The following is a 14,208-nucleotide window of genomic DNA, read 5'->3' on the forward strand; positions in this document are numbered from 1 at the left end:
TTTAATAATATTTTATTTAATAAATTAAATTTAACTCACATAAATAATATAAATATCACAACAAATTTTAAATTAAACTCATAAAATATATTATTGAATTATCTCTCACATTAGGCAGCAATATTATGCGTAGGAATGGCAAAACAAACTGTGGCCCACGCACCCGTCAAAATATGGCGGGTTGGGTTGAGATTTTGAGTCCGTTACCCACCAAAACCTGTCCCACCAAAACTCGTCTCCTGCCAAAGCCCGTCATGCCTATTCGTTCAGCCCGTCCCGCCTTAAGCACACACCTTTTTTTAGTTAATTCTATTAATTATAATTCTTGATGGTTTCATTTTATACATTTATTTGTGAATATATGCAATATTTTTTAAAGTAAAATTTGATAAAAATATGCTATATAAATATTTATTCTAAAAAATAAGTGAAAATTTTAATTGGAAGGTAAAAACCCTATTATTCTATTAAAAAAATATGCGGGCAAGACCGCCGCCCGCCAACCCGCCAATTTGGCGGGTTGGGTTAGATTTTATGCCCATTTTCAATTGGCGGGCTTGTTCGTCCCGCTTTTTTTTTTTGCATGCTTAAGGCGGGACGGGCGGTCCGTTTAACCACCCTAATTATGCGACACACCAATAAAATGTCACAGTACACTTGAAGTGTCTAAATATTTATTACTCTCTTTCAACTTTTCTCTTCTCGAATGCTTAAGGAAAAATCCACCGCAACTAGAATTTAACAAAAGTTTCAAACACCGCTCTGCTGACAACCACTAGTTTTCACTAGAATTTTTTTCACGGCTGCTTCTTTGTCTTCCTTTCTATTTCTCCTCCCCTCTCATCATGGAAGATCACCGTCTATTTTCAAAAACATGTTATAATCTCATCCCTATTACAAAGGAGAAGAAATAAAATCATCAAACAATAAAATCTTTTGTGCTTGACATCTTTAACAATGTTTGTGATATACCTCTAAGTCAACTACCAATCCCTCGTCTTAAAGGTGATAGACTTGCGATTAGAATACTGAAAGAGGAATACAACTTAGGGGTTGAAGCCTACAAACACCACCTTCATGGAAGAGCGCTTTGGCCCCAAAGGGCCAACGCCATTAACGGTTGCACACCTGAAGCTCAAACTCACGGATCTATGGCCTTTAATTGGGCAATAAGGGGTTTTACGTCATTAGGAAAAGCTTTCTTTGAATTTTCTTTTCCTTCTCTAGAATATGTTTCAAGAGTGAGTTCGGTTAATTCCTAGACCTTAAATCAGGGAATCCTCGCTTCTCCCTTGGTCTAATGACTTTGTCCCCTCTATGCTTAAACAAATTTCTGCTCAAGATTGGATACAGATACACAGTCTCTCCTAAGAATATTGGAGGCCACACATAATCTTTGTTACTGCAAGTAGTATAGGCACACCTATCTACATTGACTCTGCTTCCAACAAATCCTCTTTTGAACGACCATTTGGATAATTTGTGCGTGTATTGGTTGATCTTAACTTACTAAAAGAATTCAACTGCAAAATATTAGTGGAGTGTGTGGGATTTGATTTCTTCCTTGACATTGAATATGAAAAGGTTCCTAAATATTGCTCCTTTTGTTCAAGTATTGGTCAGTCAATAAGCAATTGTAAAACAAAGGATCAATATAATGGGAAAGAAAACGAGCCAGTTCATAAAACAGCTAAGTCAATGTATGTTCTAGTTGGAAGAAAATAGTCCATGATGAGGGCAACAAAATTGTTATGGAACCTATTATTCAGGATAATATAGAGACATAATGAATTATAAACACGAGGGAAATTAACAATGGTGGTGCCACCCTACACTCCACAGCAAAATGGAACTGCCGAAAGAAAGAACAGGACCATCACGAACATGGTGAGAAGTAGTGGAAATGAAAGCACTTACCTAAAGAATTTTGGGGAGAAGTTATGTCAACTTCAACATACATTTTTAACAGATGTTCGACGAACAAACTAGAAGGAATTACGCCAGAAGGATGTTGGCCTAGTGTAAAGCATAACTTAAGTCATCTAGATGTATTTGGATCCATAGCACATTTACACGTGCCTGATTAGTTGAAAAGAAAACTTGAAGACAAGTCGAGTTAAATGATCCTAATAGGATATCATTTGACTGGTGGATACGAATTGTTCGACTCAGTAAACCCTAAATCCTAAACCCTAAAGAATAGGACTGAAATGAAAATGTCAAGAAGGATTCAATAAGAATATTATGTGAAGAACCAACTACTGACGTTAAAAGAGAAGTTTGACAAGAAGAAATCAGAGGTCAAGCAGGCACAAGCAAACCTCAAAGAATAAGAAACATGCCTACAAGGTTGCAGGAATGTATGATTACATCAGATGATACTATTGATAATGAAGGTGAGCTGGTACACTATGCTTTCTATGTAGATGTTGAGCCATTCAATGTAACTGGGGCATTGAAGGACTGATCCGCTGTCGCGCGCAGATCAAAAATGAGTTATTTTGAATAAAACCGTAGATAGCGACAAGTGACTCGAATATCGTCTCACAAGGATTCTTAGTTATTACTAACCGACGGTAAATTGAATTAAAGGGGGGTTTAGGATTGATTTAATAATAACATAGTGAAAAAGTTATTAAAATAAGTGATTATGTAAATAAGCTAAAACGACAATCCTACTAATTCGGTTACCGACTTATCATTGGTTCAATAAACTTCAATCCCCTAAGCGGATTCTATTCCCCTACTGATTACAACATCAATTAACAAGCGAAATTGACATTATAAGATTTCATTCCTATTTTCCGAATAAAGCAAACAGATTAAGCAGAATCACGAATTAAGCAAGCGTGATTCTAACATACACACTTTAACGATTAAGCAACGATAAAGTACGATAAAAGTCAAGGAACATAAATCAATCGGTATAAATCAATAATATTATATATAACTCGAATTAAGCAAACAAGACATATAGATTAATATCGAAAGGGAAAAGAAATTGGATTAAAGATTAAAAACCTCAAAGTATTGGAAACCGTAACCAGCAGAAATTGCCTTCGGGGATCAGTTCCTCATCATTCGTACAAAGCTTTCAAAATTATTTGGTGAAAAGTAAAAAGTGAATAGTGATGACGATGAACAGTACCGCGGCTGCTACCCTAAGGGGAAATAGTACAACTCGTTTTACAAACCAACTGGGTCAAACATACGACCCAGGCCCAAAACTAATGACCCAAAACTTAAATAAACTAGTGCTGCAACTTCAACGAATTTTCTGGTCCTACGACAGTCCGATTCTGACTTTGACTCCAACATAATAATTGTAGCTCTTTCTCTTAGCTTTCCGGCGATTATTAGAACGCCTCAATTGGACTCCTAGAACTCCAGATATGATCGTTTCCGTGCAGACTGCTAAAGCTGAAAATTAAATACGAAAATCAAATAACAATAAAAATAAATTAAAATATAAAAACATTATAAAATACAAAAATAAGACAAGCAAACCATGGAAATGTATAAGTACAAACGTAGAGGAATGTGCATCAAAATGCACCGATCAAATTCCCCCACACTTGAACTTTTGCACTCCGAGCAAAATGAAAAACAAAACAAAGAAAGCACAAATACATCAACAGTTACTCATCCTAGGCTACAAATCTTCTTTGGGTAAGTTTGCATCGACAGGTACTAATCTTGCACACTAAGGACATCGTAAGAACACTAACCATAGTTATGCAGACATAAGCCTCCTAAATACACAAACCAATTCAAATCATATTATTATACCATAGCCTAACTTACTCATCCTTTTTGCTCTTTTTCATTCAGGCGCAATCACATTAAACCTGTTATCTCCACACACTTATAGCAAGACGACCGGTTAGTGAGTCTGATCCTTTTCTGCACGGGGTTCTGGTACTTACGTGGCATAACCCTTTGTTTACGCAGTTGTAGTTGCGGGGGATCGGATCGTAATCCTCCCTACCAAGTTCAGCACCAGAAACCGCTGAACCAACTAACAAAGAGTTTTGAAATATTTTTTTTAAGGTTCCACAACCGTTGGGTTAAGTGACCGGGTGAGGATCACCAAACTAAGAAGGTGCATTACCTTTTTCTTTTCTCTTTTTTTTTCTTTTCGAAACATTCACTTATATTCATCGGCTTCCCTGCGTAAAGTGTGTGAGAGATGGTGCCGACTGCTGAAATAAACTACTCAAGAGCTGTCAGAGAATGAGAATTTAAGGCTAAAACATAATAAAAAATTCAAATCGATTTCCATATGCAGGAGACTTACGGTGTTAAAACGATATCGATCTTGTGAATTTTTCCCAAGTCTCCGCAAACTCGACTCAAATCAGTCTATAGCCTAAAACTTTCAAAACGATGCATATTTTTTTATATTTTTTTAAACTGAAAACAAAACAAGAAAACAAAAAAAAACAAAAAATTTGAAAGAAAACAAAACAAGTAAATGATTCTCTCCCCACACTTAAGACATACATTGTCCTCAATGAAAGAACATAAATATAAAATAAGAGTGAGAGAAAGGAAAGAACACACCCGAGGAGTCATGGAGGATAAGTGATCACATAAGCAGCCTTTCCAAAAGAGATATCTTCTACATTCTCTTCTTCCAAAATGGGGATCTCATGGAGTAGCTTTGGGTAATGCCCATTGAACTTGGAATTTATATTAGTGTCTTCGCCTTTTATTCCAGGATCAAAGAAGAATCTTCGATAAGTAAAAGTTTCGAATGGGCATATGATCTTCTTTTCCACAACCTCAGAGATCAAAAGATTCAGGGGCTGCCTCACTACTTTTGTTTCACCTTCAACTTTAATTGAGACCCTATGCAAAATCATGGACGGGCTAATATCGGGAATTTCGGTCAATGTCGACCCAATCGCCTTCTTATGCTTCTTCAAAACCTGCAAAAGCTTATTTTCGTGATCAAAATCAAGGTTAGAAGAAATTATAAGTGGTAGCTTCTCATTCATCTCTAAATAAACATATTTTAGATTTTCAGGATTTGGTTTCAACTCTTGGGAATGTGGTTGTTCGATGGATGATTTGTTCCGGGCAGCTGGGGTGTCAAGAGCTTCAGCCGCATAAACGACTTCATGTATGACTTTATCTGCATGAGAAACATCAACCTGCAAGGCAGCCTCAATCTCAGCACAAACAGAGCAAATTTTAGTGTCAGTACAAACATCACAAAAGTAAACATCATCAAAATCGAACAATGATGGAAAATCATCTGCAAACAAATCTGTACAAGTTTCATCAACAGTTTCAGAAAGCAACTCTATTTGAAAAATAGATTGCTCTTCCAAGGGTTGTTGGTTTGATCCTTGAGCTTGTTGCATGGCATTCATCAAAGTGGCAAGCTGTCCAATCTGTGTTTGCAAAGTCTGAAGAGTAGAATCTATTTGTTATTGATACTGGAGATTATTTGCAGCCATTTGTTTGACAATATCCTCTAGTGAAGGTTCGGAAGGTGCAGAGCACACAACCTGAAATTCCTTCAGATGCTTATGCGAATCCTCAGCTGCAAAACCATTAAACCTAGGCAACAAATGTGTTAAACCATATTCCAATTCAAAAGGTGCATCACCCGCAGGATAGTCAATACATAAACTATTATAGTTCACATTAGGGACAGCCAACTGCGTCAAAGTTCTTTGTTCAGCCATGGGTTTAACAAACACCGAAATACCGATTATGTCCCATACAGGCAGAAACGAATAGAAAGAATAAAAACGATTAAACTAAATTCAGAAAAATATAAAAACACAAAATTTAATCTAAGTAAGACAAATAAGAATTTTGGGAATTTTTTTGGATTTTTTCAGCTCTATGAAAACAGTAAAAAATTCATTAAAAATAGAAAAACGATGAATTTGGAGATTTGAGGTTGAATTCCCTTACTCTTCAGGTAGGATCAAACTCCGTCTTCAGGTAATAATGTATATGTTTTTTCCTTTTTCTACTTCCAGTAGGCAAAAACTTTTTACAATCGAACACAATGTTTTTCAAAAACTGAATTTTTCGACTCTAAACGCGGATTGGCCAAAATCGTGAGGAAACTAAGGCCTAAACGCGAGAACACTAAACCTATGACTCTAAAAACGATTAATAATAACAAGAATCCCCGGCAACGGCGCCAATTTGATCCGCTGTCACGCGCAGATCAAAAACGAGTTATTTTGAATAAAACCGTAGATAGCGACAAGTGACTTGAATATCGTCTCACGAGGATTCTTAGTTATTACTAACCGACGGTAAATTGAATTAAAGGGGGTTTAGGATTGATTTAATAATAACATAGTGAAAAAGTGATTAAAATAAGTGATTATGTAAATAAGCTAAAACGACAATTCTACTGATTCGGTTACCGACTTATCATTGGTTCAATAAACTTCAATCCTCTAAGCGGATTCTATTCCCCTACTGATTACAACATCAATTAACAAGCGAAATTGACATTATAAGATTTCATTCCTATTTTCCGAATAAAGCAAACAGATTAAGCACAATCACGAATTAAGCAAACGTGATTCTAACATACACACTTTAACGATTAAGCAACGATAAAGTACGATAAAAGTCAAGGAACATAAATCAATCGGTATAAATCAATAATATTCTATATAACTCGAATTAAGCAAACAAGACATATAGATTAATATTGAAAGGGAAAAGAAATTGAATTAAAGATTAAAAACCTCAAAGTATTGGAAACCGTAACCAGCAGAAATTGCCTTCGGGGATCAGTTCCTCATCATTCGTACAAAGCTTTCAAAATTATTTGGTGAAAAGTAAAAAGTGAATAGTGATGACGATGAACAGTACCGCGGCTGCTACCCTAAGGGGAAATAGTACAACTCGTTTTACAAACCAACCGGGTCAAACATACGACCCAGGCCCAAAACTAATGACCCAAAACTTAAATAAACTAGTGCTGTAACTTCAACGAATTTTCTGGTCCTGCTACAGTCCGATTCTGACTTCGACTCCAACATAAGAATTGTAGCTCTTTCTCTTAGCTTTCCGGCGATTATTAGAACGCCTCAATCGGACTCCTGGAACTCCAGATATGATCGTTTCAGTGCAGACTGCTAAAGCTGAAAATTAAATACAAAAATCAAATAACAATAAAAATAAATTAAAATATAAAAACATTATAAAATACAAAAATAAGACAAGCAAACCATGGAAATGTATAAGTACAAACATAGAGGAATGTGCATCAAAATGCACTGATCAAATTCCCCCACACTTGAACTTTTGAACTCCGAGCAAAATGAAAAACAAAACAAAGAAAGCACAAATACATCAACAGTTACTCATCCTAGGCTACAAATCTTCTTCGGGTAAGTTTGCATCGACAGGTACTAATCTTGCACACTAAGGACATCGTAAGAACACTAGCCATAGTTATGCAGACATAAGCCTCCTAAATACACAAACCAATTCAAATCATATTATTATACCATAGCCTAACTTACTCATCCTTTTTGCTCTTTTTCATTCAGGCGCAATCACATTAAGCCTGTTATCTCCACACACTTATAGCAAGACGACGGGTTAGTGAGTCTGATCCTTTTCTGCACGGGGTTCGTGTACTTACGTGGCATAACCCTTTGTTTACGCAGTTGTAGTTGCGGGGGATCAGATCGTAATCCTCCCTACCAAGTTCAGCACCAGAAACCGCTGAACCAACTAACAAAGAGTTTTGAAATTTTTTTTTTTAATGTTCCACAACCGTTGGGTTAAGTGACCGGGTGAGGATCACCAAACTAAGAAGGTTCATTACCTTTTTCTTTTTTCTTTTTTTTTTCTTTTCGGAACATTCACTTATATTCATCGGCTTCCCTGCGTAAAGTGTGTGAGAGATGGTGCCGACTGCTGAAATAAACTACTCAAGAGCTGTCAGAGAATGAGAATTTAAGGCTAAAACATAATAAAAAATTCAAATCGATTTCCATATGCAGGAGACTTACGGTGTTAAAACGATATCGATCTTGTGAATTTTTCCCAAGTCTCCGCAAACTCGACTCAAATCAGTCTATAGCCTAAAACTTTCAAAACGATGCATTTTTTTTTTAAACTGAAAACAAAACAAGAAAACAAAAAAAAAAACAAAAAATTTGAAAGAAAACAAAACAAGTAAATGATTCTCTCCCCACACTTAAGACATACATTGTCCTCAATGAAAGAACATAAATATAAAATAAGAGTGAGAGAAAGGAAAGAACACACCCGAGGAGTCATGGAGGATAAGTGATCACATAAGCAGCCTTTCCCAAAGAGATATCTTCTACATTCTCTTCTTCCAAAGTGGGGATCTCATGGAGTAGCTTTGGGTAATGCCCATTGAACTTGGAATTTATATTAGTGCTTTCGCCTTTTATTCCAGGATCAAAGAAGAATCTTCGATAAGTAAAAGTTTCGAATGGGCATGTGATCTTCTTTTCCACAACCTCGGAGATCAAAAGATTCAGGGGCTGCCTCACTACTTTTGTTTCACCTTCCACTTCAATTGAGACCCTATGCAAAATCATGGACGGGCAAATATCGGGAATTTCGGTCAATGTCGACCCAATCGCCTTCTTATGCTTCTTCAAAACCTGCAAAAGCTTATTTTCGTGATCAAAATCAAGGTTAGAAGAAATTATAAGTGGTAGCTTCTCATTCATCTCTAAATAAACATATTTTAGATTTTCAGGATTTGGTTTCAACTCTTGGGAATGTGGTTGCTCGATGGATGATTTGTTCCGGGCAGCTGGGGTGTCAAGAGCTTCAGCCGCATAAACGACTTCATGTATGACTTTATCTGCATGAGAAACATCAACCTGCAAGGCAGCCTCAATCTCAGCACAAACAGAGCAAATTTTAGTGTCAGTACAAACATCACAAAAGTAAACATCATCAAAATCGAACAATGATGGAAAATCATCTGCAAACAAATTTGTACAAGTTTCATCAACAGTTTCAGAAAGCAACTCTATTTGAAAAATAGATTGCTCTTCCAAGGGTTGTTGGTTTGATCCTTGAGCTTGTTGCATGGCATTCATCAAAGTGGCAAGCTGTCCAATCTGTGTTTGCAAAGTCTGAAGAGTAGAATCTATTTGTTATTGATACTGGAGATTATTTGCAGCCATTTGTTTGACAATATCCTCAATTGAAGGTTCGGAAGGTGCAGAGCACAAAACCTGAAATTCCTTCAGATGCTTATGCGAATCCTCAGCTGCAAAACTATTAAACCTAGGCAACAAATGTGTTAAACCATATTCCAATTCAAAAGGTGCATCACCCGCAGGATAGTCAATACATAAACTATTATAGTTCACATTAGGGACAGCCAACTGCGTCAAAGTTCTTTGTTCAGCCATGGGTTTAACAAACACCGAAATACCGATTATGTCCCATATAGGCAGAAACGAATAGAAAGAATAAAAATGATTAAACTAAATTCAGAAAAATATAAAAACACAAAATTTAATCTAAGTAAGACAAATAAGAATTTTGGGAATTTTTTTGGATATTTTCAGCTATATGAAAACAGTAAAAAATTCATTAAAAATAGAAAAACGATGAATTTGGAGATTTGAGCTCGAATTCCCTTACTCTTCTAGAGTAAGGGAGTATCAATCTCACGATTTTTCTACTTCTAGTAGGCAAAAACTTTTAACAATCGAACACAATGTTTTTCAAAAACTGAATTTTTTGACTCTAAACGCGGATTGGCCAAAACCGTGAAGAAACTAAGGCCTAAGCGCGAGAACACTAAACCTATGACTCTAAAAACAATTAATAATAACAAGAATCCCCGGCAACGGCGCCAATTTGATCCGCTGTCACGCGCACATAAAAAACGAGTTATTTTGAATAAAACCGTAGATAGCGACAAGTGACTTGAATATCGTCTCACGAGGATTCTTAGTTATTACTAACCGACGGTAAATTGAATTAAAGGGGGGTTTAGGATTGATTTAATAATAACATAGTGAAAAAGTGATTAAAATAAGTGATTATGTAAATAAGCTAAAACGACAATTCTATTGATTCGGTTACCGACTTATCATTGGTTCAATAAACTTCAATCCCCTAAGCGGATTCTATTCCCCTACTGATTACAACATCAATTAACAAGCGAAATTGACATTATAAGATTTCATTCCTATTTTCCAAATAAAGCAAACAGATTAAGCACAATCACGAATTAAGCAATCGTGATTCTAACATACACACTTTAACGATTAAGCAACGATAAAGTACGATAAAAGTCAAGGAACATAAATCAATCGGTATAAATCAATAATATTCTATATAACTCGAATTAAGCAAACAAGACATATAGATTAATATTGAAAGGGAAAAGAAATTGGATTAAAGATTAAAAACCTCAAAGTATTGGAAACCGTAACCAGCAGAAATTGCCTTCGGGGATCAGTTCCTCATCATTCGTACAAAGCTTTCAAAATTATTTGGTGAAAAGTAAAAAGTGAATAGTGATGACGATGAACAGTACCGCGGCTGCTACCCTAAGGGGAAATAGTACAACTCGTTTTACAAACCAACCGGGTCAAACATACGACCCAGGCCCAAAACTAATGACCCAAAACTTAAATAAACTAGTGCTGCAACTTCAACGAATTTTCTGGTCCTGCTACAGTCCGATTCTGACTTCGACTCCAACATAAGAATTGTAGCTCTTTCTCTTAGCTTTCCGGCGATTATTAGAACGCCTCAATCGGACTCTTGGAACTCCAGATATGATTGTTTCCGTGCAGACTGCTAAAACTGAAAATTAAATACAAAAATCAAATAACAATAAAAATAAATTAAAATATAAAAACATTATAAAATACAAAAATAAGACAAGCAAACCATGGAAATGTATAAGTACAAACGTAGAGGAATGTGCATCAAAATGCACTGATCAAGGACTCGAAATGGATGCAAGCGGTGAATGAAGAATGAAAGTCAATCGAAGTCAACAACACTTGATCATTATTCGAATTGGCCCAAGGCAAGAAGGAAATCAATGAGAAGTAAGGAGAAGTAACTCGACGCAAGGCAAGACTTTTGGCGGAAGGATTTCTTCAGAAAGAAGGAATCGACTTCGACGAAGTTTTTTTTTTTGTAGTTTTTCGATTTTTGGATCGGTTTGCGATTTTTTTGATTGATTTGGATTTTAACACGCGTAGTATGCATGAGTGGTTTTTGCTGTTTGTTGTTCTTTTTGTCCTATAGTTGTATTTTGACATGCCTTGCATCTTTTATTGTACTTTGGTGTTTTTTCACCCCTTTCTATGTAATATTATAATATTAGTTGTCAATAAAAAAATAGTTGCATGGACAAGAATTCAAGTACATATAAGCACGTAATTTAACTTTAATTCAATCTCGATCAAGCCTTTAAATCTTGAGTTTATACCTACATTGGTTTAATATCAATTTAATTTTGATTAAATTGGTCATGTAGTTCAGTGGATTATAAATGAAATGTCGGAGATTCTAATCTGAAACCCTACGCATGATGTTTTTCTACAACTATCAAGTGAGCTAAATTAACAAGAAGTTATCAGTAAAATATTATTATAATATATAGTTTTTTTGAGGAAAATATAAAATATAACCATACATTTGTTTTGTATAATAAAAATACAAAAAATTTGAATAATGAATAAGAATAAAGTGATTTAATTAAAAAGTAATAATTTTACAAAGAAAAGATAATGGTTTAGCACCGCCTTATTCCGCAAATACCCGTTGTTGCGCCCTAATCCGCGAAGCCAAATAATTATAAATAGCAACAAACAACCAACAACAACCAACAACAACAACGTTGTTTCTCAATCAATCTTTCTTTCTCTCTCACTCTTTCGGATAATCAATCTTTGTCTGCCTCGTTCTCTTATTGCCTCCTGGTTGTGATGGATTCATCACCTACTCACATTTCATTTTCCTCGCCACATTCATCACCATCTTCTACTCACATTTCATTTACGTCACCCACACCTGCACCAAAACCTAATAAGAATCGAAAGATACACTTTTTAGATGATGACATTCCTCCTCACATGATCACACTGTCATCACCACTGCTGAAAAGACACTTAGAATTCATGGATGAAATCATTGAGCTTGGTCAGATGCGTTTGGAACTGTATCGTCTCATGGAGGAGACACAAGAAGCCATGGATGCTGAAAGAAAGAGTAAAATTGCAATCTTGATGTCATTTAGATAGTAACTAACAAATTATTGTTCCTTTCAATCCATTATGCATTCTTGATTATCTGGTCAGGTAAGGTATGTTGGTGTCACGATTAGGGTCAAAATCAGTCATCAGGTAAGCAAAGGTAATGTATTTGTGTTTTCCAGTTTGATTTGCTTCTTTTCACAGACATCCCATAAAGCTCAGTGTCAGCCTTTTATTTTCCGATTCATCTATTACAATGCTTGTGTCATGATGACTATCAGGTAATTACAGGTAATGTATTTCCGTTTACCCTTTACTTTTCTTCAATGCAATTATTAAATGAACATGTTGTTGTTTGTCTAATTTCAATATTTTTATTCATTTTGGCTGATTTTATGCTAATCTCTGATCTCTAGCATTTATATTGAAATTAGCAATATTTACCCTCAGTGTTTATACGAATCTCCATCTTTTGTTTTAGTCTAAAAAGTTACCCTTAGTGTTGCAGGTACCACACCCTTGCTACACTCATGTCATGAAGGGGTCAGAATTAGTCTTGAGATCATTAGAGGTAACCTTTTCAATAGACTACTACTAGATAGCTGATTGATCATATTCTATCATGTGTCCCTTTTGAATTCTGTAATTTTCTGTCTAATTCTAAGAAAATTTCTCATATCCAACATTATTTGCTTGGCCTTAATTATAGGTCCTTTTCTTGAAACCTCAATTTTTATAAGACCAACCAATCTCATTTTATGTTTGCTTAACTTAGTTTATAGTTTGCTGCTAGATTTTGATATCATTATACCATGTTTGCGTAACATGTAATGTAACACTTGGCTTGTTTTTACATGAGCTTGCATGCTAGTATTAACTAGTGCAAGAAGCATCATGAGTGATCATGACATGATTGACGTTGTTTTTCGTTTCACTGTTTCTCTTGGTCATATTTGATAGGGACAGCCATCAGTTGAGATTCAAAGGAAAGCGTTGACGCCGCAGGACATTCAATTGGTACAGTTTCGGAGGCTGTGTTCAAACTTAGGAAGGTTCTCAACCCCAAGAGTGTGATCAAACCAACATCACTGGCAACTTCAGCTCAACTGAAGGCAAAGAGATAAGTAGTTATACACTAGTTTATCAGATATAATAGGGAGGGATAATCCTCACATTAATCAATGAATGATGTGAATCTAAATTGTAATGTAACAATCTGATTTAGTTCAATCTCCTACTCTCTCTTTATGTCATTAATAGAAAGCAATTAACTATACTTGTTTCCATTGTCCATGAGTAACTACAAATAGAATAAGGCTCGCCACATGTCATCTACTTGTTTGCATTTTCATTGTATGTGGCCATTGCTAGCAATTTTGCTCGAATAGGTTATTTTCTATTTACCCTTAGTTTTATTCATTGCGATGATTAAATGTACTTGTTCTTTCTATAGTTTCAATATATCTTCCATATTAAATCAGGCTGCCTTACTTTTCTTGTTCAGTTCATTTTTCTGACTTTAAGGTTATCTGTGATTGGCTCCGTGATATTTACAAATTGATGCAGGGACACTTTTGAGTTACGTGGCTAGTCATGCTCAACAAGCTGCCAAAGGGTTCAAGGACCTAAAATTCCCCCGGTCTACCCTATTAGCAGCACAATCTGGTCTTTAACTCCAACTGTGAGTGGATGAGTGTCATTGAAATGGGGGCCTGCTGGAACATTGGAAATGGGAAGAGGGTGAAAATCGGTGCCCGGCCCCCGGGTCAAGCTGAGTTTGAAGTGAGGAGGCATGCCACAAATTTAATTTATAGTTCACCCTAGTGAATCCGCTAATTGTTGCTGAAGTAGGCTGGTTTGACAAATCTGACAACACCGTCGGTTCGTTAACTTCACACATCATCAGCTATACTGCCATGGTCAAGATCATAATTGCTGACCGCATGTCTGTGATTATGCACTGTGTTTCCTCCATACTTATAGCAACAGTTATTAT

This window comes from Vicia villosa, linkage group LG7 (assembly GCF_029867415.1).
Source record: "Vicia villosa cultivar HV-30 ecotype Madison, WI linkage group LG7, Vvil1.0, whole genome shotgun sequence".
Lineage (NCBI taxonomy): Eukaryota > Viridiplantae > Streptophyta > Magnoliopsida > Fabales > Fabaceae > Vicia > Vicia villosa.